This window comes from Triturus cristatus, chromosome 5_1 (assembly GCF_964204655.1).
Source record: "Triturus cristatus chromosome 5_1, aTriCri1.1, whole genome shotgun sequence".
In the NCBI taxonomy this organism is placed as follows: Eukaryota; Metazoa; Chordata; class Amphibia; order Caudata; family Salamandridae; genus Triturus; species Triturus cristatus.
The window spans coordinates 655,178,866-655,203,556 of record NC_140587.1 but is presented as its reverse complement, the minus strand read 5'-3'; the positions used below and the strand labels follow the sequence as shown (position 1 = coordinate 655,203,556).

Below are 24,691 nucleotides of genomic sequence, written 5' to 3'. Positions count from 1 at the left end.
GACACCCGCCCGATACCGCGCTAGCCTCAAGATTCTGCCGGCTGCAAAGTGGATATTCTCGTCGGTTCGATCTAGACAATCCGGCACAAACTCCTGCTCCCTGGCCTCTAAGGCCCCACCATGAACTGCAAGGCCACGCTGGAGATGGTGCAATCCACGAGACAGAGAAACCAAGATTAGTCCTGGGGCCTGGCGCAGGAAAAAGACTACGTTCCTGATGGCCCACAGGCCTAAATAGCCCCTGGCTCGACCCCTACCCGTGCCTGTTCCCCACCGGAAACGCATCACGGATGACCCGGAAGTGATCGGTAGGGCCGGTAGCCAATCGGGCTACCCAACCAGACTACGGGGGCGTGGCCTGGGTCCAGGAGGCCGGGCCCTAATGACGTGCTCACATAGAATGTGCTTTCTGAATTTTTGCTTTTCTTTCCCTAGACGTTTTAAAGACTTGGCATCTAACACTCCAAACAGCCCCCGAGCCAGCTGCAAAACTGAGACTTATACACATTGAAAAACCTGCCTTCAGCAAAGCTCGAGAGTGATGGTAAAGCAAGAGTATGCCGCTGTAAACGGGGACTACATTCAGCCCTCAATAAGAATAGCAATTACTTCTTACGAGGCTACAGGACAGTATTTTTCCTGAGGAGAGCATGGCTCGCCCTGCGCACTGCTTGCTAGAGCTGGCCCTCCGTTTCACGCGTAAAATAAACCTATCCCATTAGAGCTGGTCCAGGAGTGTGAGGGTAGCGTGCAGGATAATGCTTGCGGTAAATTATATTGATTTATTGAAGCACCGTCACACGCACGCATGTGCACAGAACTTGTTCCTGGTAAGCACTGATCCTGTCAGGGTTTTAATTACATTTACCGCGTCTCTCTTTTTAGTTGTTAGTACATTAACTGTTTTGCATTCCCATTAAAGGCCAGAATGCCAACTTATTTTTAATTTGATTCTCTTTTTAGTTGTTAGTACATTAACTGTTTTGAATTCCCATTAAAGGCCAGAATGCCAACTTATTTTTAATTTGATTCACAAACGTCTAAGTAAAAGAAGATTACGGGCTTAAAAGACTAACAGTTCGAATGTCACATGTTTACTGTCAATAATGTGTAAAAACAATGTATTTTCATTTGTAAGAGCCATGAAGCACAGCCGCCCCATTATCTGAAAGTAACAATGATTGGTCAATGCATAAGAAATCTGGCACTCTAGTTTTAGTACTACAAAGCGCCTCATTCTCATACTGACATCCATAAAGGCACTGTGTGTGAGGAGGAGCACTTGGAACGTCTCCGCCTTGAATCCAGAGAATGACTGAGAAGGACGGTCCACCGGGGCAGCTCAGTGAGTTAAAAGGGTTGCTGCTGACCTCTTTGAAGCGCCTGGATTTTGATTCATACCAAGGACAAGACAGCCTTACATTCTGCAGTCGATAATATATAGAATTGGTTGATAGAGACGAGCGTTAATTGCAATGCCTTGAAACAATAGCATTGCAGGTACAAGAGCAACATATAAAGGTATTCTAAAAATAAGCTATTGGTGCATGCTCGCCTTCAAACTGACATCTGTGCAACTGGCTGTGGGATTTCAGCACATTTGGCACATGACTCCAAAACAAGGACCTTCCATAGGGCCCCTGAGCCCACCCAGCTGCACCTTTCGCCTGCTGGCCACGAGGAAGAAGTCACTGCAACACATCCTGCAGGATACCCAACACTGGCTTTCCGCAGACAAAGCAACATCCCCTAGACATGACCCCTGGGTTAACCCTCAGGCTAAAATTATCCCTGCCATATTTTTAGTAATATCTATTTTTGATCACCCTCGCAGACCTTGTCAGCCCAAAAAAGAGCATTGAAATATACAAATGGGCAACTATTCTATGTAGCAGCTCGGAGCCCTGATGGTGTGCTGAAGCGCTTTAGTGCATGACTGGCATGCTGCTCCATGGGAATACCAATGATGGAATAGAGCCCAGACCCCCCAGGTTGCTCTCAACCCCGCCCCCTATGAAAACCCACACTCAATACTTGATACCATAACTGTTGGTACAAACGGCCATGTATAACACCATCACACATAAACATGACAAATTGAAATTACTTGTTTACATATTGGACAAATCCATATTCACACTTTTAATATTGGCACTCAGCCTAACCAACTGACAAGGGTCCCTCCGGCTCGCATCCCCCAACTGAGAACCTTGCAAGGTGCAACCCACCTGCTTCCTTGAGAGGTGAGCCTCAGCCCTCTGGTCCTTGTCCGCCACTTTAGGGGCCCACCTCTCTACCACCAGGTTGCCAAGTAGGCTCGTAGGGAATAACCAGGGCTGCTGCCCCATGCCCTAGCCTGTAACCTGGCACCCTTGCCCCCCAGCCGGTGTCCCCATTCTCTCTGCGGTGAGCTTACCGTCCCTCCCCCTCAGTGCTGGCCTAGGGAGTATGTAGGAGGACTCCCGTTAACAATGTGAGTCAATCTTCTGTGGCATCTTTACCACCACAAGGGAGACCAGGGCCCACAGGTCCTTCACCCTCCCCACCACAGAACAAGTTCTGCACAAATGACCAGATGCCGTTGATCCAAACATCAGTTCCAATGTCTGACAAATGTACGCCGTCGCGATGAAACATCTGGTCACCTCTGATCAGTCTGTGCGGTATGTGGCACAGGTCGCCCTATCCAGTGCACAGTTTTGCCAATTCCCTGTTGAGGCGCCTTACAGACACTTTCAATGCCCTCGATCTTACTCTTGGGCCCCAAGTCCGCCGCGGAATCATGCATGAGCATGCGATCTGCGCCAGCGGGAATGTCTGTCCCAACTATGCGAATTCTGTCAGCAATGCCTCTCTGACTGCCTGCCGACATAGATCCACCATGTCATTGCCACCCAAATGCAGGATAATTAAATCCGGGGACTGTTGTCCCTCGTGTGCTCTCGTCTCCTCCACTAGCTGCCGCAGTTGCCCGATTCACAGGCCCCCAGTGCCTCGCCAATGGAACAACATCTCCTTTAAACACGCCGGTTTCGACCCCCACTGCTGCTGCAACCGACAAGCAGCCCTCCGTATGAAAGAGTGTCCCAACACCCATATCACCGTAGAGGGCATACTACAGCGGAAAGAGAAAGGGGGTCATTAGAGTGGTCCCACCAGTGCATTCGTGCGTCATACTACATTAAGTCCGGCCGCACATAGAGGTTGAAACATGAGGAAGACCATCACCCAACCCGCTTCACTTCTTCCCCTGATAGGCCTGCTTCCGATGCTAAAGTTGCCGCCCCAATTCTGAATGAGTGGGACGAGTAACCAATGGGATCTAACCCAAAACTCCTCAAGGAACTCCTGAACACCACCATGAATTGACATTTAGACAGCCACCCCTCTTGTTCATGTATGAACAGAGCTTGCTCTCTCCCTTGTGGGTGAATAGTCAAATATGCTTCCATTCGGGCTATTGGACACACTAGTGCTCCGGGCGCTGAACTGAGCCGAATCGTGGTGCCTTTGCCCAAAGGGTCTCTTAAATCTACGCAATGCAACCAACAGCCCTCCCTGAACTAGCTCCGTATGGTGCCACTGCAAACCGCCAGAATAATCTACCTTGGAGCCCCCACCAACTCGCTTAATCTAAAAGCCCCATAAAAGGCTAGAGTGAAAGGAGCCTCAAATAAGGTGCTCTCATAAGCCGAAGAGCATACTGTCTGCAAGGCGTCCAGCATATCCCCCAGCGTGTGCAAGTCTAGTGGCCTTCTGCAATCCTTCCTTGCTCCCTCTGACCTGGCCCACCCTGTGAGCGCTTTTCTGACTAAAAATGAATTCCCTGGATCCTGCACTCCTGCAAATTTTGCAGAGAAATCCACTGCTGCTATGTGAGCTCTAGCATAAGAAACAGGCCTGCCCTGCTCCCTTCAAGCCTGCAAGAAACCACATATGGCTTCAGATTAAAACAGAGCCGCTACCCCTGTGTGCTGCACGAAAAACCTGTAGGCCTTAAAATGATGCTGATAAGCCTCGCTCAACAAGGCCCCCACCAACCCCGCTAATGCAGGGCTCCAATCCTCCACAGAGATGTCGGGAACACTGTCATCTGGTCCTCTGCTTGTGGATGGTATCTTCGGAATTCCTGCAACTTGGAGCGGCCTGATTCTCTACACCTGGAATTTGTGCCGCTCTGGACAGCAGATTCAGCTTCAAACATATCAATACTAAGTGTTTTAAAAGTCTCAGAACATGCGTACAGGGAGCCCCCTGTCAGTTGATAGCTTCCATTACAGCCATGTTGTCTGACCAAAAAACTACAGATTTATACCTAAAGAAGTCGGCCCATACAGTATCTGCTACCACAAGTGGGAACAATTCTAAGAAGGCCATGTTCCTGGTCAACCCGCTCTCATGCCAAGCTGCCGGCCAATCGTCCCTGCACCAGTGAGGTTCCCAACACTGCTCCAAAACCTACACTACCTGCTGAGTAAACCTAAGGCCTCACTGGTAAGCGCCGGCGCTGGCCACACTACTTTACCGTTAAAATCTGTTAGGAAATTGCGCCACACTCTCAGGTCCTCCCTCACCTCAGACTGCAGTCTCACATGATGGTGCTTCTGATTCAACCCAGCCATCGCTCTTGCAATTGATCTAGAGAAGGGGTGCCCCATCGGGATGATACGCAAGACAAAATTCAAAATTCAACTGGCCCACCAATACCTGGAGTTGGTGTAACGTCACTTTTGCTCCTGTCAGTGCCGAATCAATTGCTTGGGAGAAGGTCTGCACTTTGTCCTCTGGTAACCTGCACTCTCCCGCCATAGTGTCTATCTCAATCCACAGGAAAGACATGCATGTCGCAGGACCTACTGGTTTCCCAGGTGCCAATAGCACCCCAAATTCCTCAAACATGGAGAACAGTTCTCTCAAAGCCTGCTCACATGTCCCCGACGAGGACGGGCCCATGACCATGAAGTCATCCAACTAATGGACGATGTCAATGTGCCCTATTCTGAAAGTAAACAACCAATGGAGCATGGAGCATGGAGCTAAACATCTCAAAATATTTACAGGACACAGCACATCCCATTGGCATACATTTGTCATAATAATACTGGTTATTCAGCTGGAAACCCAACAAGTGGCAATACTCAGGGTGCACAGGCATGAGCCGGAAGGCTGACTCAATGTCTGTTTTTGCCATGAAAGCATTGGGACCTAGGTCACGCAACTTCTGCAATGCTGTCAAAGGAAGAATATGTCACCGAGCATAATGCTAGGTCTATTGCATCATTCACTGATGCCCCCTTAGGTGCAGATAGGTTATGTATCATGCTTAACTGGCCTGAATCCTTCTTGGGTACAACCCCTTACTGTGAACAAACATAATCTGGCCATGGGGGGGGGTAGTGAAGGGGCCTGCTATCCGCCCCAATGCACTTTCCTTACTAACCTTTTGAGATACCACAGTGGAATGTGTGCGTGCAGACAGTAAGTTATTGCAATGGCTGACAGGTGGTACCCCCTGCACGAGAATGCGAAAACCTGTAGAAAACCCCTGGTACAATATCTTGGCTGCACTCCTATTGGGATACCGATTCACCCAGAAATTCAGCTTCTCAATCTCAACTGGCGTGGGCAACCTATTGAGGGGGTGCCTTGTGCTACCTACCTCTATCCTTCAACTTCTTGATGCATTTAAACTCAGGATGGGATGGGTGACCACAAAAGGCACAGGCATGCTTAAACTTGCACGATCCTGCCGGCCGAGTACATATTTTCCGGTTGAATGCCCAGAAGGTCCCTTTTTTCTCGCCTGATCCCCCTTGTGAAGTCCGAAAGGGCTGCTTCATTGGTGTTTTGTTTTTAACACTCTCTAACCAAACATTGACTTCTGTCTGATCCCAACCCATGTATGGGTCCTCCACCTTAGCCTATATGAAAACCCTGTCGTAATCCAGCCATGCCATCCCGCCGTACAATGTGTGTGCCTTTAGGATTTTAATAGCATAAAATATCAATGGTATCGCCAGCTCAGGCCTTCTTTCAAGAACCACTGTGGTAAATGCATTAAAACCAAACAGCCAATTCGTAATTGACTACTCAACCCTTGGTTTCCTGTCTTTGAAAGAGCCCTCTTTCCCAACCCTTTTGTTAGTCTCTACTTCCCTCCTTTTTGGTCTAATTAATGAGAATATATCTAACTCGCCCTTCCAAATCTTTCGCCTAATGTCCAAAAGAACATGCAAAGCCAATTTTCCTGGCTTGGACAACAGTGTATCCTGCCCCTCCAATGGCTTTCACTCCGCCGTTGTCATTCGTGCTTGCATTCTCAGCCCCCTTAACTGTTGAGGCCACTGTTGCTGCTGCGGATTGCGCTGGGCCGCTTGACCCACCACTGAAGAGGCTGTGCTCACATCTTTATCCCGTGCCTTTGCCAAGAGACCTATTTGCCTACTAATTTCATTGAAAGTGCTCCCTAAGGCTGGTGGTGGTGCCCATGTTGCCACTGGTACCTGTTGCCCTGACTCCCTGACGCCGGTGCTGCCAATTGTACCAGCTATGTTACCACAGAGGCTAATATGTTAGCTGTGGTCCCTTGCGTTACTCCTGCTGGCCCCTCGGAATTCCCTGAAGCGGGGGGAGGTATTCCCCCGATGCATTACCCTGTGCTGGCACTCCCCCTCCTAACCCACCCTGGGTCGCTGGGCTAGTACTATTGCAGGAGCTGGGTCCTTCTGGGTACCCTGCCCTGTCTTCTCAATTCGAGGCCCAACAGTTGTCACGGTGCTTGAGGGTTGGGGCGCAGGCATTAATGCCTTTAATGTGCCTCTAATCTCTGCCAACACTGCCCCCACATCACCTTGCTCCGCCGCATTGAGTACTGCTTGCGCTGGTGTGGGAATAAGTGTTTCATTGGATGCTTCGCGGGGTGCCTCATGAGATGGGAGTTATTCCCCCTGTTCTCCTTCCCCATTTATTCCTCCTGCCCCCTCTCCCACCCTTACTCTTCTCTTTACTATGGCGAGTCCTGGGCCTTTTTTCCAGAGGTCGGAATGCTGCCCTGGGGGGGACATTAGTTCTACGAGGGCAATTTTCCCACTCCGTGCCCTGATCCTGCTCTGTGGCCTGCCCCACACCCTCATCTTCATTCTGACTTAATTTGGCCTGGACAAGTTTTAAAAACTAGGACAGGTCGGGATCGCTGTCCTTCCTCTTTGGGTCATGCCCTTTGGCAGGCATTCTATAGCTTCCTTGCGCAAGGCTCACCAACCCGCCTTACCCTATGCTTTGTTGCCCTGATTGCCTGCTTTCCATGCTGTAGAATGGTCTACTTGCTGGTACCGTGATACTAAAGCCGGCCCCTCAAGCAAGCCAGCTGATTCTGCGGGGCAGGTGCCAGTGCTGAGTATGATTAGCGCGTACTCGCTATTCTAAAAACCAGGCACTGACGAGATCTGACTCCGGATCACCTGCTCCCAAGATTAGCGCCTTAATCTGTTATGCCCCCTCAGTTTGAATTGCCGCCCACGGAAATGGAAGCGTGAAGATCGGTTAATGGAAGGTATTGAGATTATAAAGCGTGACCTACAGGCCACACCGGACGTCGGCGGCAGTGCCTAACTCCAAGGGCCCTTCGTTTGCCGGTACTATTGTTTTCCAGCCCCGCCTAGTACTCTGGGGAGAAAAAGAGAGGGGCAGACTATGTTCTAGCACGAACCAAAACGCGGCGATCTAGGCTGCGGTTGTGTTGTTGTGGACGCTGTTTTTAAAAAACTGTATTTTGCTGCTGATTTTAATAGCACGCCTAGAAAGCATTTTAAAATTGTAATTTGCACTTCTTGCACTTACCTGCATTTCCTTTCCCTCGTGACTCCGTTCCGCCCCGGCTCTGTGCCGTTTGTGCGGAGGGTCAGCTTGAGGAGCGTCACTTCCTGCTCGTGACACCACTTCCGCCCTGCACGAAACCTTCGCAGGTTAGCGGTCTAGTGCTCCCTCACCCCCCAGTATTTAATGGCAGTATGGAGGAAGCGCAGCGGACGAGCGCAGCGGACGAGCGCAGCGGGAGCGCCGACTTCGCGCCGAAGTCGCGCACAAGTCAAGCCCGTCTGCGCCCGTCCGCGGCCGACCAGGCCCAGGGCCCTGTCGTAATGCCCAATCTTACTCTTATTCCTCCTCCGATCTCCTGAGACTCAAATCCTCAGGACCCATTCCCGCCCGTGCTGTCAGAGCGGCTCAGGCATGTGGCATATTTGTTCCATCTGACTTCTCGGCACTTGATTCTCTTTACGACCCTTCCCCCTCACTACCGCAGATCTCCGCCTCTTTACTGATTTACTATCTTAATACCCGTTCCCTTATCCGCCATCAGCTTGAGATCTTCCAACTATTGCATCAGAGCTCCATCGATATCCTTCTCCTAGCAGAAACCTGGATCACTGAAGACTCAGCCCCCGACATTCTCGCAGCAATCCCTACGGGATACTACATTATGCACGCCAACCGGCCCGCGGGGAAGACTGGTGGCGGAGTGGCGGCTATCATCCGCTCTGAACATATCTTCTCCGAGATCACGGTGACTTCTATCCCTAAAACTGATTACTTGGCACTAAAATTTACCTCCCCTAAGTCGTCTTTTATTTGTGTTCTCGTATATAGACCCCCCGACTATATGCCTCTCTTTCCCAAACTCTTCAGCGACTCTATCGCCCAACTAGCAATCAACCACGCTAACATCGTGGTGATTGGTGACTTTAATTATTGGCCTTCTGATGTCCATGAAAGCCAATCGTCGGTGGAATTCAGACCTTATAAAAAGCATGAATCTCTCCCAACACATTCACACCCCCACCCATCAGAAAGGTCATATCCTCGACCAAGTCTGGACATCTAACCTCGACATTTCACCTCCTTCAGTTCTCCCTTGCTACTGGTCTGACCATTACTTCATCTCCTTTCACTTACATCTGCACACTCTGTGTCCTCCCCCCCCCGTATTAAGAATCTTATGGCTCGCAACTGGAAAAGAGCCAATCTGCCTGAATTTCACGACTCACTGGCTTCTACTGCACCCACGTCTTTGACCTCACTAGAGGATCAGGTTGACAAACTTGATGTATGGATACGTCAGGCTAGTGACAAAGTTGCCCCTTTAAAAAAGATCAAAGCTAAGCGCCCCCACGACGCACAACGATGGTTTACGGACCAACTCAAAGCGGACAAACTTGCCCTGCGGCAAGCTGAACGCCGCTGGCGTCGCCACTATTACCCACAGCTTAAACTTGTTTACACTGAGGCTTTAAAATCTTATAAACAATCGATCCTGGCAGCTAAAACAGCATATTTCTCACAAATAATCCTGGACTCAAACAACAAAACGAAAGATATTTTTTCAATTGTAAATGAGCTCTCCTTGCCGGATAGGGTCACCCCCCAACCCCAGCCGACCCAAACCCTCTGTGACTCGCTAAACTCCTACTTCATAGAGAAAATTACAACAATAAAAAACAACATCCCGACCCCGGCATCTTCTACTCCCCCTCCTCTTCCCCCTAGAAATACCAGCACCTTGTCGGAGTTCCCACCTATCTCTTTACAAGAATTCGCCTCACTCCTTCACAAAGTCAGTTCGGGATCCCCCAATGATTGTTGCCCCCCGCAGATCCTGAGAGAAGCCTTTCTCGCATGTCCAGGCCCCCCCCTAGCACTACTTAACAACTCTCTTGCTACTGGGGAGGTCCCTCTTTCCTTCAAGCAAGCTGCCGTCTTACCTATCCTAAAGAAACCCAACGCAGATCCCACAATACTCAGCAACTACAGACCCATTTCTCTCCTCCCCTACCTAGGAAAGATTCTGGAGACCTACGTCACCCGCTGCCTGAGCTCTTTCATAGAGAAATCCTCCTTCTTGGACCCTCAACAAGCGGGATTCAGACCCCTCCACTCCACCGAGGCGGTCATAGTAGCAGTCATGGACACCCTCAGGAAGGGCGCTGACAATAACACCTCCCAGGCCCTTGTCCTATTAGATCTCTCGGCGGCATTCGACACGGTCGATCACACCATCTTGATCGACCGTGTCCACAATGCCGGCATTCAGGGAGTGGCCCTTGACTGGCTCAGATCTTTCCTTCACCAGCGATCACAGTCCGTCCATCTTTTCACTTTTTCCGCACCCTACACATCCCTTCCCTGCGGTGTCCCACAGGGCTCTGCATTATCCCCTCCTTTTTAATTTGTATCTCCAACCCCTCTTAGCCTCCCTCTGCAACTCCCCGGTCACAATTTTTAACTACGCGGACGACCTCCAGTTAATTTTTCCCATAGACTCCCTTCCTTCCTCCCGTCTTAACTTCCAGTCCACCATGCTGACCATTGCGGAGTGGATGTACCACAGCCACTTAAAGCTGAACCCTAACAAAACTGAGCTCGTCCTGGTAGGAGGCCCCAATCACCCATGGAATTCCACCTTCTGGCCAACATCTCTGGGGACAGCACCCACTCCTGTGAGCTCAGTCAAAAGCCTGGGGGTGATAATTTCTGAAGATCTTTCGATGAGACCGCAAATCAACGCGGTCACCTCAGCCTGCTTCTTCCACCTCAGGCGGATCCGCAAGATCAGCAGGTTTCTCACCAAAGAAGCCCTGACCCAAGTTCTCATTGCACTCATCACCTCCAGGCTCGACTATGCCAACATGCTGTACGCGGGAATTCCTGCATGCCACCTTCACCGACTACAGCTGGTGCAGAATCAAGCTGCCCGCCTGATTTTCCGCCAGCCCAAACATCAGCACGTCACTCCCCTCCTCCGTAGTCTGCATTGGCTCCCTATTTCCAAACGTTGCACTTTCAAACTGGCATGTTCTACCTTCAAGGCCCTCTCGGATGCAGCCCCCGCGTTCATCTCTTCGGGCTTGACCCGTCACATCCCTTCTAGAGTTCTTCGCTCAGCATCATTTAATCTCCTTGAGGTCCCTAAATTCAAAAGAAAAAAGCACGGTGGCTTGAGCTTTTCTGTCCAGGCCCCCTCCACCTGGAACTCCCTGCCACCTTCACTCCGTCTCTGCCCAAAGTACGACTGTTTCCGCAGACTTTTAAAAACCCTGCTTTTTCAATCCGCATATGACTAACCCTCTCATCCTGGATCACGTTACCTGTCAATGAGCGCCAAGAAACCGATGGTGATAGTGCGCGTTACAAATAATTTTAACGTAACGTAACGTTTAACGTAACGTTTAACGTAACCACCTGCAATGCGTTTCGGCAATTGAGCACACAAGGCAGCCGCAGGGGCCGACGGCGTGAGGGATTTACCTGGCTCAATCAATATTACATTTACCAAGTCCCCCACAACAATACCGCCTTCCCTGTGACTGCCCCGTGCCCCCAACCCCAGGCCCTCGACACCTTGCCTCAGAGTACCGGGAGTATCCTCACTATGACCGCGCGCCTTTTCTGCCCACTGAGCTCTAAATCACTCGATGCCACACTCCCGCTGACTAGTCTGTATTCTCCGACTCCGGGGACTGCTGCAAAAAGCCCGACCCGATCTTCGCCTTCTAAAGGCGAGCGCCGGCCAAATCACATTGCGTCACCTTCTTCGCTCTTCTGGCTGACCTGCAGAGGAAAAAAGGAAACCACTGGAGATTCTACGCTGACGACTGCGACATGGGGCCAGCGCGGGATAAAGAGAGAACGATGACTGGAGCCCCCAGCCATAAATAGGCTCCAGCTCCTCCCCTCTCCCAGCGCCGGTCCCAGCCGGAAGCACGTCACAGCCTGACCCGGAAGGACTCGCCCACTCGCCGGTCACCAATCGGGCTACCCTGGCTCGCTAGGTGGGCGTGGCTGGAACCCCAGGGTGCCGGGCCCTTATGGTGCGCTCCTTGAATTTTGCGCTATCCAGAGTGACTGTTGTGTGTGCTACATGGGCAGTATAGATGCACTGCATGAGGGCTAAGTTGTGCTTTTGTCTTGTTATTGTACCTGTGCTTATGCATGTACTTGAGTTGAAAAAAAAGGAGTGATACATGGGATATTAAAGCATAAGGGACACATTATGCAGAGTTCTTGTACACAGTCAATGCCCATTTGATATTGTAATCTAGGAAGTGTGGTACACCATCATTCATCAGACAAAGTGGGAAGTTTAATTACAGTTCAATAGTAGTAGTACTAGCGATATGGTTATTCAAACCAATGGTTTGTTAACCTCTAGCATAACATTAAAAAACAAGGTCGTTGAAAACCATTAAAATCCTGCACCCCTCTTTAGTGTTAATAAAAATCTACCCACCTACACAAGATGCATCCAAAAATTAAATTTCAAAGACAAGTTTTACTGGATTAGCCCTTGCCCAAATTACATATTTCCCAAAACCGGGGTTAAAAATAACCACAACATTTTAAAGATAAAAAAAATATACACAGTCTATCAAAATGTGCACAGTTGAGCAGTGCACTCCTAGCCAAATCCACTCCCTGACCCATAACCCCAACTCCCCCACTTGCCGGAATAAACCGGGTTAAACCCCACTCGTAATCTCAAACTGCTGAATGCATTGTCGGGTTGGTTAGAAAAGATAGATGGGGAAAGCTGATTCTTGGGCTCAGGATTCCCAGAAATAGATGCTTGACTTCTTTGTGCTTAAATACTACAGATCCCTATTCCTGGATTCCAATCCCCCTCTCTGCCTCAATTCCCCTTTTGATATCTGCAGAGGCGCACCCGTTTTTTAACCCTGTATTTTTTTTGTTTAAAGTTATTTTATTACATTTCAAAATCAAGTGAAACAGGCCAGTAGGTGCCTCACATTCATCGGATTGCAATCCGGCTTTAGATCCATATGTCTGGCTTAGAAAGTACAACAAGGAATTGAACAAAGAATAAAAAATAGCCTCCCTCCCCCCCTAACCCTGTATTATTAATGCAAGAGCCATCCTCACCAGCTGATATCTTACCAGTTTTGCCCAAACTAACTCACTATCAAATTTTTCCTTGTCACATAGAGTGGACATCTTTGCATAATTTCAAGATAATAATTTTTGCCAAAACCGTACACAAAGCCTAGCAACAGTAGTATTCTATGAGTTCACAAGTGGGGGACCGCAGCGAGGCCAGTCATTTCTCAAACCATAAAGACATTTCCATACTCATAAACATATTAGCTGATTTTGCAAAAGGACTCCATGTAAGCCAAAATTCTTGCGTTAGAGAATATACAATTCTCTGGCCGCATTTATTATTATTATTATTATTATTATTATTATTATTATTATTATTATTAAAATTGTATAGCGCACAGCTACCCTTGACAGGGTTTCCCGGCGCGAGTGTGTCCACAATTGTAGACTAAGTAAACTGAGCTAATTACTGAGTGAATAGTAGGGGTGGGCGGAATCTGCGAAATTCACTTTCGCAAATTATCGCGAAAATGTTAAAAATCTCCGCAAACACGCGGAAATATCGCGAAGATGCGGAAGTTTTTTCCGCCCGCTCACGGTATTTTCTGCGTGGTCGCGGCTCGCCAACTTACCCATGCGGTTGCTCGCGGGCGCGGCCATCTTGTTTTCACTTGTCTCGTGGTGCATCGCGAGAAGTAAGACGTGATCGCGTGACGAATGACGTTGCTGCGGGCGCGAACTGTCGCGTGACAGCGCAAATGGCTACCAACAATCCAACATCTCGTGGAGAACGTTACCGGATCGGGAAAACTTGTCGGCGAACGCGGGGATTCAGGTAAGGCGATCGCGCGCACGCGAGAATGTATTATTTTACAGCACGAGCAAGCAAAAGATTTCCGGTAAAATGCGGATTGCGGAAATTTTGACATTTTCGCGCTCTCCGCGGAACGCGAAAATGTCAAATTATCGCAATTTCCGCGAGCGGAAAGGATTTTTAGCCCAGGCCTAGTGATTAGCCAAGTTTTAAGGTCTCGGCGAAACTTGAGATAAGAGGATTCATGTTTCATAAATTAGGGAGGGAGTTCCAAAGTCTAGGTCCAAGATAGGCGAAGGATCGCCCACCCATTCTAGTCAGTTTGAACCTAGGAAGAACTAGGTTACCTAGAGTGGAAGAGCATAGGGCTCGGGGAGGAACATAAGGGCAAATAAGTTCCTGCAAGTATGTCGGAGACGAATCTTGCTTAATTTTAAAAATGTGACATAAGGTCTTGAATTTGACGCTGCTTTCAATACGAAGCCAGTGCAAGTTCCGGAGATAAGGGGAGATGGAAGTTTTCCTAGGAACGTGGCAGAGAAGGCGAGCCGCAGAATTTTGAACCACCTGGAGCTTGTTCAAAAATTCCTTGCTGCCTCCCAAATAAAGTACATTGTCGTAATCCAGGCGAGAGGTAACAAGTGCCTGCGTTACGATTGCCAGTCACGTTCCACAGGAGCGTCAGGAACTTGGAGAAGAGTCCTCAATCTTCCCCTATGGCCTTCCGACTCTATCAGACTCTAGAGTAGCGGATGACACATCAGGGGAAAACAGGGAAACAAAACAAGGGCAGGCGGGGAGAAAAGCAGGTTGTGATGATGGACCACGTCAGGAATAATGGCGCGAATACCCAGCTGCAAAACAAGAGAATGTATTATGCCCTATTCTTATCATACAACCCCAGTGTAGGAACAACACCCATTTATGGCACCTACCACGGCTATGGGTCACAGCTAGTAGGATAGGAGGGTGGAATACCCAGCACAGCTATTGGTCACTGCTAGTAGGATTTGTATCCCTCCCTATAGTCCCCTACGATAAAAGAACAAAGGTTAGGTAAGTATCTCCTCTTTTTAACTAAACATACACTACAAGTACACTTGGCTCACCCCCACAGGTCTCCAGGAGGACTAGATGTAGGTTAGGATGGTAACCCTCCCATTGCTTCACAAAACGAGAGGAGTGTGCTTGTTCTTGTATAGGTTAGGGGAATCTTCTGCCAAAGAATCCAACCACACTAATTATATCCAACATAAAATGTAAACAATAATATATATGTCAGCGCAAAGCGCTGTTACCGTGATTCTGATGATAAAGCGCCGTCACATGAAAACTGCACAGTGGTCCACGCAGTACTCCAAACAATAGTAAAAGGACGGGGTATTAGTAGGGAAGATGATAGAGATTCTCCCGTTACTGTGTAAGGATTGGTCGCAGTACCTGGCTAAGAACCAGGAGCGAGTATGGCCGCCAAGCTGAGCAATAGATTAAGGCACAACAAAAGGGAGCCTCAGCGTTAGACCACACTACGGGGAATCAACTGGTCACCAGGCGGGGCACCAGGTCAGGTCATAACCACCGGGTCAATCAAATCAGGGGAGAACGGGCTCAGGGGAAATGCACGCACTGGAACAAGGTATACAAGACAAAAAGATAGCGACTTTCCCAAACGGATGAAACCGAGGCGAAGGTACACCAAACAGGGAACACCGCAGCTTACAGCTCCGACAACTACGAAACAGACGTCAGCGGAAACCGGAACTTCAGAAATGGAAGTCAGGCAATGGCAACAAGGACGGAAGGGGCTCGGAGCAAGAACGCTAAGCAGCGTTTGAGGAAACCTACGTGACTTAAATGCTAAAAACGTCTTGGGGGCGAACCGCAGGGCATGACAGCCTGGACCACAGTTTTTTGGGTGGAGGCAGGAAGCATCCAGATGATCTTCCGCAGCCACCTGAGGATGGTAAAGCAGATGGCAGTGGTACTAACGGCCTGCTGCCGCATGGACAATTGATTGTCGATGATGAACCCAAGGTTACGGACCTGAGCAACCGGCTGGGGGAACGACCCATTTCCTGAGGCCAGTGGAGAGGACTCCAAAGATGTTTGTTTGCCCAAAATGATGACCTCAGTTTTGTCACCATTCAATTTAAAAAAAAAATGGCATTCATCCACTCTGATACTTGACGTAACCCACTCTGCAAAGAGGATACAGGAGCTTCTTTAGAGGAAGATAGAGAAAAGATGATTTGTGTATCGTCGGTGTAGGAGTAAAGGGAGAGGCCAGCATCCTCTACGATGGTCGCAAGGGGTCTCACATAGATGTTGAAGAGCAATGGGCTCAGGATGGACCCCTGGGGAACTCCATACGCAGATGGGCGGAAAGTAGATGAACAGGAGGAGAAAACCTGGAAAGTGCGATTGCTGAGAAAGGAGGTCAGCCACAAAAGGGCTGAACCTTCCACCCCTGCTGACCGGAGAGACTTTAACAAGATGGAATGAGACACAGTGTCGAATGCTGCACTCAGATCTAATAAAATGAGTGCCATAGTCTCACCTCGGTCAAGACAGGAGCGCAACTTCTCAGTTACTCCCAGTAAGGTGGTCTCAGTTGAAAAATGGGTCCTAAAACCTGATTGAGACGGATGTAAAAAGCCTGAATTTTCAATGTGCGTTGCAAGCTGAAAATTTACATGTTTTTCTAAAATTTTGGAAAACGCGGGTAAAAGTGAGATTGGGCGGAAATTAGATAGGATGGATGGATCTGCGTTTGTTTTTTTTAAAAGGGGGACCACCATCGCATGTTTCCAATCTAGAGGAACAGAGGACTCCCGTAAAAAAGAGTTTAGGAGCATCTTAAAAATTTCCAAGACATCAGGAGATAGTTGTTTTAAAATGTTAGCCGGTAACGGGTCAAGGGGAGAGCCCGATTTTACCCTAGCTAGGCAGTCAAAGAAGGAACCGTCGTCAAGAAGGGGCCAGTTAGAAATTTTTGATATAGCGGGAGGTAGGTTCGTACAGATGGTGTCTGACCGAAGCTTATCAGATTTAGCGGGAACAGGGGGACGGTAGATGAGCATTCCGGATAGTCATTCGAGGAGAAATGGCAAATTTAAATAAAGCGGCTTCGCAGTCAGGAAAGGATTGAGGTTCCAGCTTACACGAGTACTTTGATTTAAAGATAATCGCAATCCCACCTCCCCTCCCGGTGCTTCTGTCACTCCTGACAATAACATAGCCAGGGGGGAGGGCGCATGCGATATCCGGACCGGAACAGGTGTGAAGCCAAGTTTCGGTAAGAAACAGAGCATCAGGCTCACCTGATAAACATGACAAATTTTCAGTTTTTCATATAGAGTTACAATATGTACAGTACGGCATTGTGATTAGCACATGGACATAACTAATACATTAAATTTCCTAGCCAATACTCCAAAAAGTAGTCATGTTTCTCACCCCTCAGGCCCTTGTAGCATCGATTGATTCAATTGACTTGGACCCAGGACAAAATTCCTTCTGGTCCCTCCATAAGTTGTCCTCTACAAGGAGAACTCACTTGCCCCCTCAAGACATAGGGGGCTTGGCCAGCATAACAACTTGTCCCCAAACAACCATACCAGAGCCACCCAATACAGGGATTTCCCCTGGCACCCATTGGGAGATGGGCCTTGGTAACCGGGACATACCTTGGTCCCCTGGCGCACCTACAATCCTCCAGTATCCCCAGGGCTGTGTAATGGAGTACCCTAGCCGGCTAGGAACAATCGCTGTAGTGGGCATCCCCAGCCTTCCAGTAGAGACCATAGTACCCCTGCCCCGGCTTGAGCAAGAGGCTAAAAAATCCAATTCCATCGTTGAATTCACCTGCACTTATATTCTTAATGCCCAGGTTGTCTACTGGTTTTGTGGCCTAACGTGATTTGACATAGGGATGGGAGGGTGGGAAATGAAGAACTCTGATGCTTGAAAGGGCAGTGGCCACATCGATAGTCATCAGGGGCAACCAGGCAGCAATGCAAGAGCAGGTAACCTTGCCTATTCTTTAACCTGCCCTGTCATCCCTGACAACCACTCAAACGATCCCGCCCATCGTGCAGTAACCAATGGTCGCATGCTGTGGCAGACCGTGAAATTCAAAATGGGGCCACTGCCAGCCACAGAACCTGACCATTCCAATCGGCCCACCTGTCTCTGGGGCCTGCCATCTAGTGCCCTGGCTTCATGTCCAATTTAGCTTCAACCCTGATCGCTTGGATCATAGAGCTTGGCGGAAGGTCTAAAAGTGTTTTTAAGCACACTTCTTCCAATTTTTCTCAGCTCTGCTTAGATACTATCCATATAATTTTGGCCTTATATAACAATTGTGGGGGTACAATCGCTTTGTGAACTGTAAGAATGGGATCCAGGGAGGGGCCTCTAATTTCTTCACGCTGCCCACCGTGGCAAATGCCCAGGCTTTCAAAGTTTCAAGGTGCAACTTACTTTTAAATGTTACCCCCCAGATGTTTATAAGAGGAGCACTCCTTTACGGTAAATCATCTTGAAAGAAAGGAAGACTAAAAGAAGAAAGATTGACAATGCACTCCTTGGTATTCACTAGAAAGTTAATAATTACTCAGTCTTGTGTGCGGGTGGGTTTCCCCTTCTGAAGGTGCACCTTCGTAGGTGTAATTAATAATCGAGTACGCACTCCCCTGACACCGGAACTGTGTCCCCTTTACGCACTAAAATTTAATTCCAACTGGAATCACTTTAAACTCATAAATTAAACTGGTAAATTCAAATTACACTCCTACCATTCCAGACTCAATTAGATGAAGCTCATGAGACCAATGTTTGAATGATTAATATTCTTGAAAATGATTTTCAATCAATTCCATGAAAATTGGATATTACATCTCATAACATCCCGATGCATTACAGGCTGGGCCCTTCTTCAGGGGTATGTATCCTAAAAAAAATAACAAGATTAAACGTAATCAAAAACATTGCTTGTAAAATACAGTATCAGAATATTATCACATTAAAACATTAATTTAACAAATAATTATTTAAATAGAAACTATCTCAATATGCATAGTCATAATTGTCTTACTATGAACTGATCTGATGTGAACAGGTGCATAATTTCATCACATGCATCAAATTGTATTGCACAGAATGAATGCAAAAATAATTTTGTACGTATTCATGATTGTTTTACAGTTACCAATATATCCTATAAAATGCATTTATCTTGCTGTATAATAAAAACATTAGAACAGGTCGTATTAGAAAATTGTAGAGTCTATGCCAATGTGCTGTGGCACTGTGAATAATTGTATATGCCGCAAATGAAAAAAGGTTGCACGTGCCGATGATAAAATAGTAAGCAGTGTAAAGCACATACCGTTATGGAATGTTGTTTTAGCTCCTAACCCTAATTCCGGAATAGAGGCATTTATCCCTGAACATGTCTGGGTTGACTATCTTACTAAGCTATATGATTGCAACAAATTGTTATCTCCTGAACACAGCTTACCTACTAGTGCAGGTGGTTTGATAAATAGAGATGATTTAACCATCACACTGGGAACTGTAACTTAGGCGCTTAACAGGTGTCCATCGAATAAAGCTCCGGGACCAGGTGGGGTGCTAGCTGATTTCTCTATGGACAACCTATCTTTCTGGGCCCCCATTTAGGTGAGCGTGCTTAGGAGGGCGATTAGTGCTGCTCCGCCTATCAATATCCTGATGCACAAAAAAGGAGACAGAAGTGACACCCATTATTTTCGTCCTACATGGTTGATCGATGCCACAGCCAATATGTTGGACAGGGTTCTGCAAACCAATTAGAAGGCTGGGTAAATGATAATTGCATTTTCATACCTGCCCAGCGTGGATTTACACAGGGACTAGGAATACGAGACCAATGCTTGAATCTGCACATGTTGGATAAGTTTGTGATCATTAAAGAGGGTTGTTTCTTCTTGGCGTTTATATGGATTTAAGTGCAGCATTCAACTACGTTGTGAGGGGTAAGCTGTGGACTCTATTAAATTGTACACCTTCTTTTACAATTGCGTGCTGAAGTAGAAGGTAGGATAATTTGTGAGCCTAATGGAGAATGTACCCCATACATCAAGATCAGAAAGTGTCAGGCACGGTTGTGTCATGGCTCCCTTTCCTTTTTAGCTTCTAGATTAAAGGCCTGTAGGATTGCCTGACTGAAGCCGCAGATGACTCCCCGAGGATAGGGACGCAACACATGCCCGTTCTCATGTACGCAGACGACTGCATATTCATGGCTCGAACTGGGTGGAGCCTTCAGAAACTCCTACATAGCTTTGTGTATTTTATATCCGACCTAGGCCTCCCCACAAACAAAGCCAAATCCTATGCCATGGTTTGCGACCATCCAAGCAGCAGGCTAGCACCCTTTCATATTGGTGTTACTCCCTACAAACGTGATTCCACATTCTCTTTTTTGGGGCTACCTTTTGACAGCAGCAGCACTTGAAGCCACCTGAAGAATGTTAGGGTTACGCTGTTCAGGAGGCATCAGCGTCCTTATGTAAATTTGCATCCAGTAAAGGCTCTATGCCCCTAGATGCTGCCATCACTATTTATAAAGCTAGATCAATATCTATCGCTATTTAAGGTCACTGGTGTCTGGGGGTACATGGACTGCTCGTCATTACAGATTAGTGAGAACACATTTCTAAGAAGGCAGTTGTCACTCCCTGGTAGGACTGCATCTGTCATAGGCAATGAAGAATTATCTAGGAGACATAGTAAGGATGGCTCCAACTATGCTTTGACTTTCAGTGTGGTCCAGGCCAGAAGCGACATTGCACGGTCCTTGATTTCCTAAGCTTTTCCGATACAACGGCTAAAATGGTTATGGGGTACATTTGCATAAAAAGAATATATTTACCCACCCTACAAATTGACATAACGCATGAAAGTGCGAATGAAGGTACTTTCTTGAAAAAAGGCTTTTTGTTATCGAAATAACTTATTGGAGAACAAAGTATATCAGAAATAGTACACACACATAAAAACGGTGCTCATGGAATTACACATAATAGACATTTTGAAAATACAAATTACAGTGTAAAAAAAACAATGGCAGAGGAATGATACACAAAGTCTGATATAGCAGAATATCAATAGTACAATGAATGCGTCCTCTAAGTTGCCAAAGGGAACCTTGATGGTGGTTCGACCATGTCAATTTAAAAGGTCATCACCAGGACACAAGGTAAGGATTTTGAAACAACCATCAGAAAAGAGTCTATAATTTGAATAATAACATTTATAAGTGTTGGGGTACCGATAGTCATAAACAAACAAAGAGCCCAACCAAGGGCTAACGAGAAGAGATTAAAAAGAATGAATGCAACAGAAGTCACTGCCAACCACCAAACTGATGTGACAAAGCAGAGGTAAAAAGTAAAAATCCATAGTGAATCTCAAAGTTCTTAAGAAAAAGGGGAGAAGCAAAGGAAAAGAAACCACCTAGTAAAACAAAAAAAGAGTGGATTGAAGTACAAAATGTGAATTATATTTGAAATAAACCTGCTCATAAGTTGAAAAAAGCAACCTTCTTTTGACTAATTGATTAATCACATCAAAAATATCCAGCGATCCAACTGATTTTAGAGCCTCACCATAATCGTAGGGCTCTGCAGAATAACAACACCTATAAGTATTGGCGTGCCTAAGAGGGAGACTAAGAAGTTCATGCCAACTCAAAAGGTTACACGTACTCACAAAAAAAATACTGGTCTCAATAAATCCCAGAAATTAAATCACAAACAAAGTGTTTGGAACAAGCCGACGATGTTCAAAGGACCTCTTCCAAAAGAACACATCTGAAGAAACAGCTGTGATTCACTTTAGACGACCCATAATTAGCCATAAGAATTCAAAAATTTGAAAGAACCGGTCTTACCAGTTGAGGAATAAAACTTCTCTAAGAATTTGTGGTGCTCTCTGTCCACCTAGAAACATTGTATGGGGTACCGCGTTTTAAAGAACACTGATCCCCATCGGCATTAACGAAAGACTGCCCGGGTTTGGGATTCTATGCACATCAATTGACCACATATATATTTCAAAAAGATAATTATAATTTGATGTAATTAAGGGTCAAAAGAGCATAAAAATGTAATTTTTTTAAAAACTGTATATTATTTTTTTTCAAAGAAGTGACTCCGCTCCATGACGCATGAGTGTACATGCCAGTGTGATAAATATATATTAGAAAAAAGACTTTGGTTATTAGTCGCTATCAAATGTAGCCGGAGGAAAAATAAAATATATAAATGGGTCTGCTTAATAGAATTTATTTCGGCAGAGAGAGGAAAAGAAGCGTTTGAACTTCACAGTGGTCTTGGTCACATGACGATTAACAAATGCTGAAGTCTGTTAAGCACTTCACACACGCCGTGTTGCGCAATAGACATAGAAAACAGTGCAACAGATGGTATAAAGTACAAAGTGAGATTCAACATGTTAAAACTTTATGCTATTGTGTCATTTTTGCATATATCACCTCAATAGATGGGTTTCACATGATTATGGCATATTTATTACCCATGATTTACCAATTTTATATTTTTTGTGTTCACATCAACTGATAATTTTCTTACTGCTCTCAATTTCACTTTTAAGCCTACAGAATTTAGGCATTGACTAAAACCTCTATTTGGGCCATACAATAAAAAAAAAAATACATTGTAGATATGGAATCAATTAAGAATACTGACAGTAAATTCAATTTCAAAGACATGGTATAGTACCCAGAGAGCAGCTCTAAATTAGCTCGATCAAACAACATTCAACCATATTATGGATGACTACTTCATTACCACTCCCAATTATTCATCCACATAATATTTCAAATCAAGCTTTAGAAGCACTCGTAATCACGTTAACCCCTTCGCCGTGGCAGGTATTCCGCCGCGGCGCTGAGGGTTTTGGGGGCAGGTGCGGTGGCGCTGTGCTCATGACAGAACCACTCCGTCACGAGCCACGGTTGAGCTGTGTTCATGACGGAGTGGTTCCGTCACGTCTCCGCCCACTGCGCTAATCGCACAGGCGGGGAATTAGCGCCGCGTGGGCGGAGCGGCCGCCAACGGCCGTAGCATGACGGAACCACTCCGTCATGAGCACAGCGCAACCGTGGCTCATGACGGAGTGGTTCCGTCATGAGCGGGGAAGGGGTTAAAGAGCTAAGGAACAATCAAAAGGAGAGGTGATCGTTGCGCAGAACATCACCATGTTCCGGTGCTCTTTAAGTTAATAGTTGCTAAATCAGGAACATTCAGCATTCTCTTTTAAAACAGATAACCTGTAGTCAGGAAAAAAACATTTAATCTGTTAATCAAGGGTTTCTAACATATTTAGATGTAAATTCAGTCAGTTTCCTATAACTAAGTTTTAATAATGCAGAAATCTCTCAGTTGATACTTTAATCACAGAATTGTTTAAAGAGACATTTAAAGACTTATGCAGGAAAAAGGGTGACAGGAGGCTTTTCAATTGCTATAGATGTGAGTGTAATTCCTCATCATTATTGATCCCTTGCGGGAAAGTGGAGCCTGCTTGCAAAATGAATCAAGACTCTAGTATCCGTAACGTGGAGATGCGATCACTTCCTCTGGGGTGTTTTTGTATAGGGTCCAGGCTAAAATACATGGCATTGGTCCAGTCACTCTGGTGAGCCTTCTGAAAGTGTTTGGCTGTGCTATGTGTGCAGTCATTGTTGGTAATGGCCCTCCAATGTTCAAGAATACTTTTCTTTACTGGAAACGTTGTTGAGCCAATTTACCACTTACCGCATGGGCATGTAATGGGGTAGACCACAAATTTCATATTGCAATTGATTAACTTTGGAATCGTCATTTTTTGTTAGTACGTTCTAGGGTAACCTCTTTAATGTTCTCACTATGTTGGCAGGCTTTACATCGTCCACATTTAAAGAAGCCCTTACTTGGTCTCAACCAGTTGGATTTACAGGGTGTTAAGTGGCTGTGAACTAGCATGTCTTTGAGCAACAGATTCTTTTGGAATGTGATGTAGGGTGTCTGTCCTATCTTGTCTTTTAGGATAGGGCCTTGTTTCAAGATGTCCCATCTACGTTTGAGAAGTTTTCTGAGATCTTTGGCCTGACTGCTGAATTTGGTGATAAATCTGATCGGATCGTTATCATCTTTGCTTTTCTCGTTCTCATGATGTGCTGGTTGGAAAAGGCCCTCTACTCTGGTTTAGTTACATATCCTTTGTTCTGCTTGTTTTAGCGCCTTCCCTGGGTAGTTCCTTCTCTTTAATCTCTCAATCATTGCTCTTTTGATTTTCTGATACAATTCCTCAGAACAGAAATTTCTTTTAGTTCTGAGAAATTCGCTAGAAGGAATGCTCCATTTGAGGTTGTGAAGGTGGCAACTAGATGCATGTAAGATTGAATTTCCTGCTGTACTTTTTCTATGTAGTTCAGAGGAAAGGGTTTCATTCGCTACAGTAAGTCTTAAATCTAGAAATTCTATATTCTTTTGACTTTGTTGCATAGTGAATTTGTGATTCAAGTTATTTTTGTTCATCTCGGAAACAAATACAGTAAATTTGTTTTCGCTGCCTTCCCACACAATGAATATATCGTCAATATACCTCATTTGGTTAGTCCATTGTTCAAATTTACTGCTCCAGAGTACTTCCTTTTCCCACCAGCCCACCAGGAGATTAGCGTAACTGGAGGCAAAGCAAGTATCCATAGAAGTCACTTGTATTTGTTTGTAATATTAGTTATCAAACCTAATTGTTTTTTTACCTGGGTGTGATGTTTGACAGAGAGGTTATCTACTGAGTGTCACTTTCATACTGTATGTACTTTATATAACTTCAGTTTATGTGAAAATGTATATAAATCAATGCACGTTTGGGCATAGTCAAGTGGTGTTTCTGGACAGAAAGTCAAAGCAAGTTTAAAAACTTTCTCCTCAG

At 46.4% G+C, this 24,691-nt stretch overlaps 1 pseudogene; it reads left to right on the top strand.

Moving 5' to 3' along the window:
- The first annotated feature begins 2,628 nt into the window (after window positions 1-2,628).
- LOC146831336 (gamma-glutamylcyclotransferase-like) overlaps window positions 2,629-24,691 on the top strand; it is a 61,358-nt pseudogene continuing 39,295 nt past the window's right edge.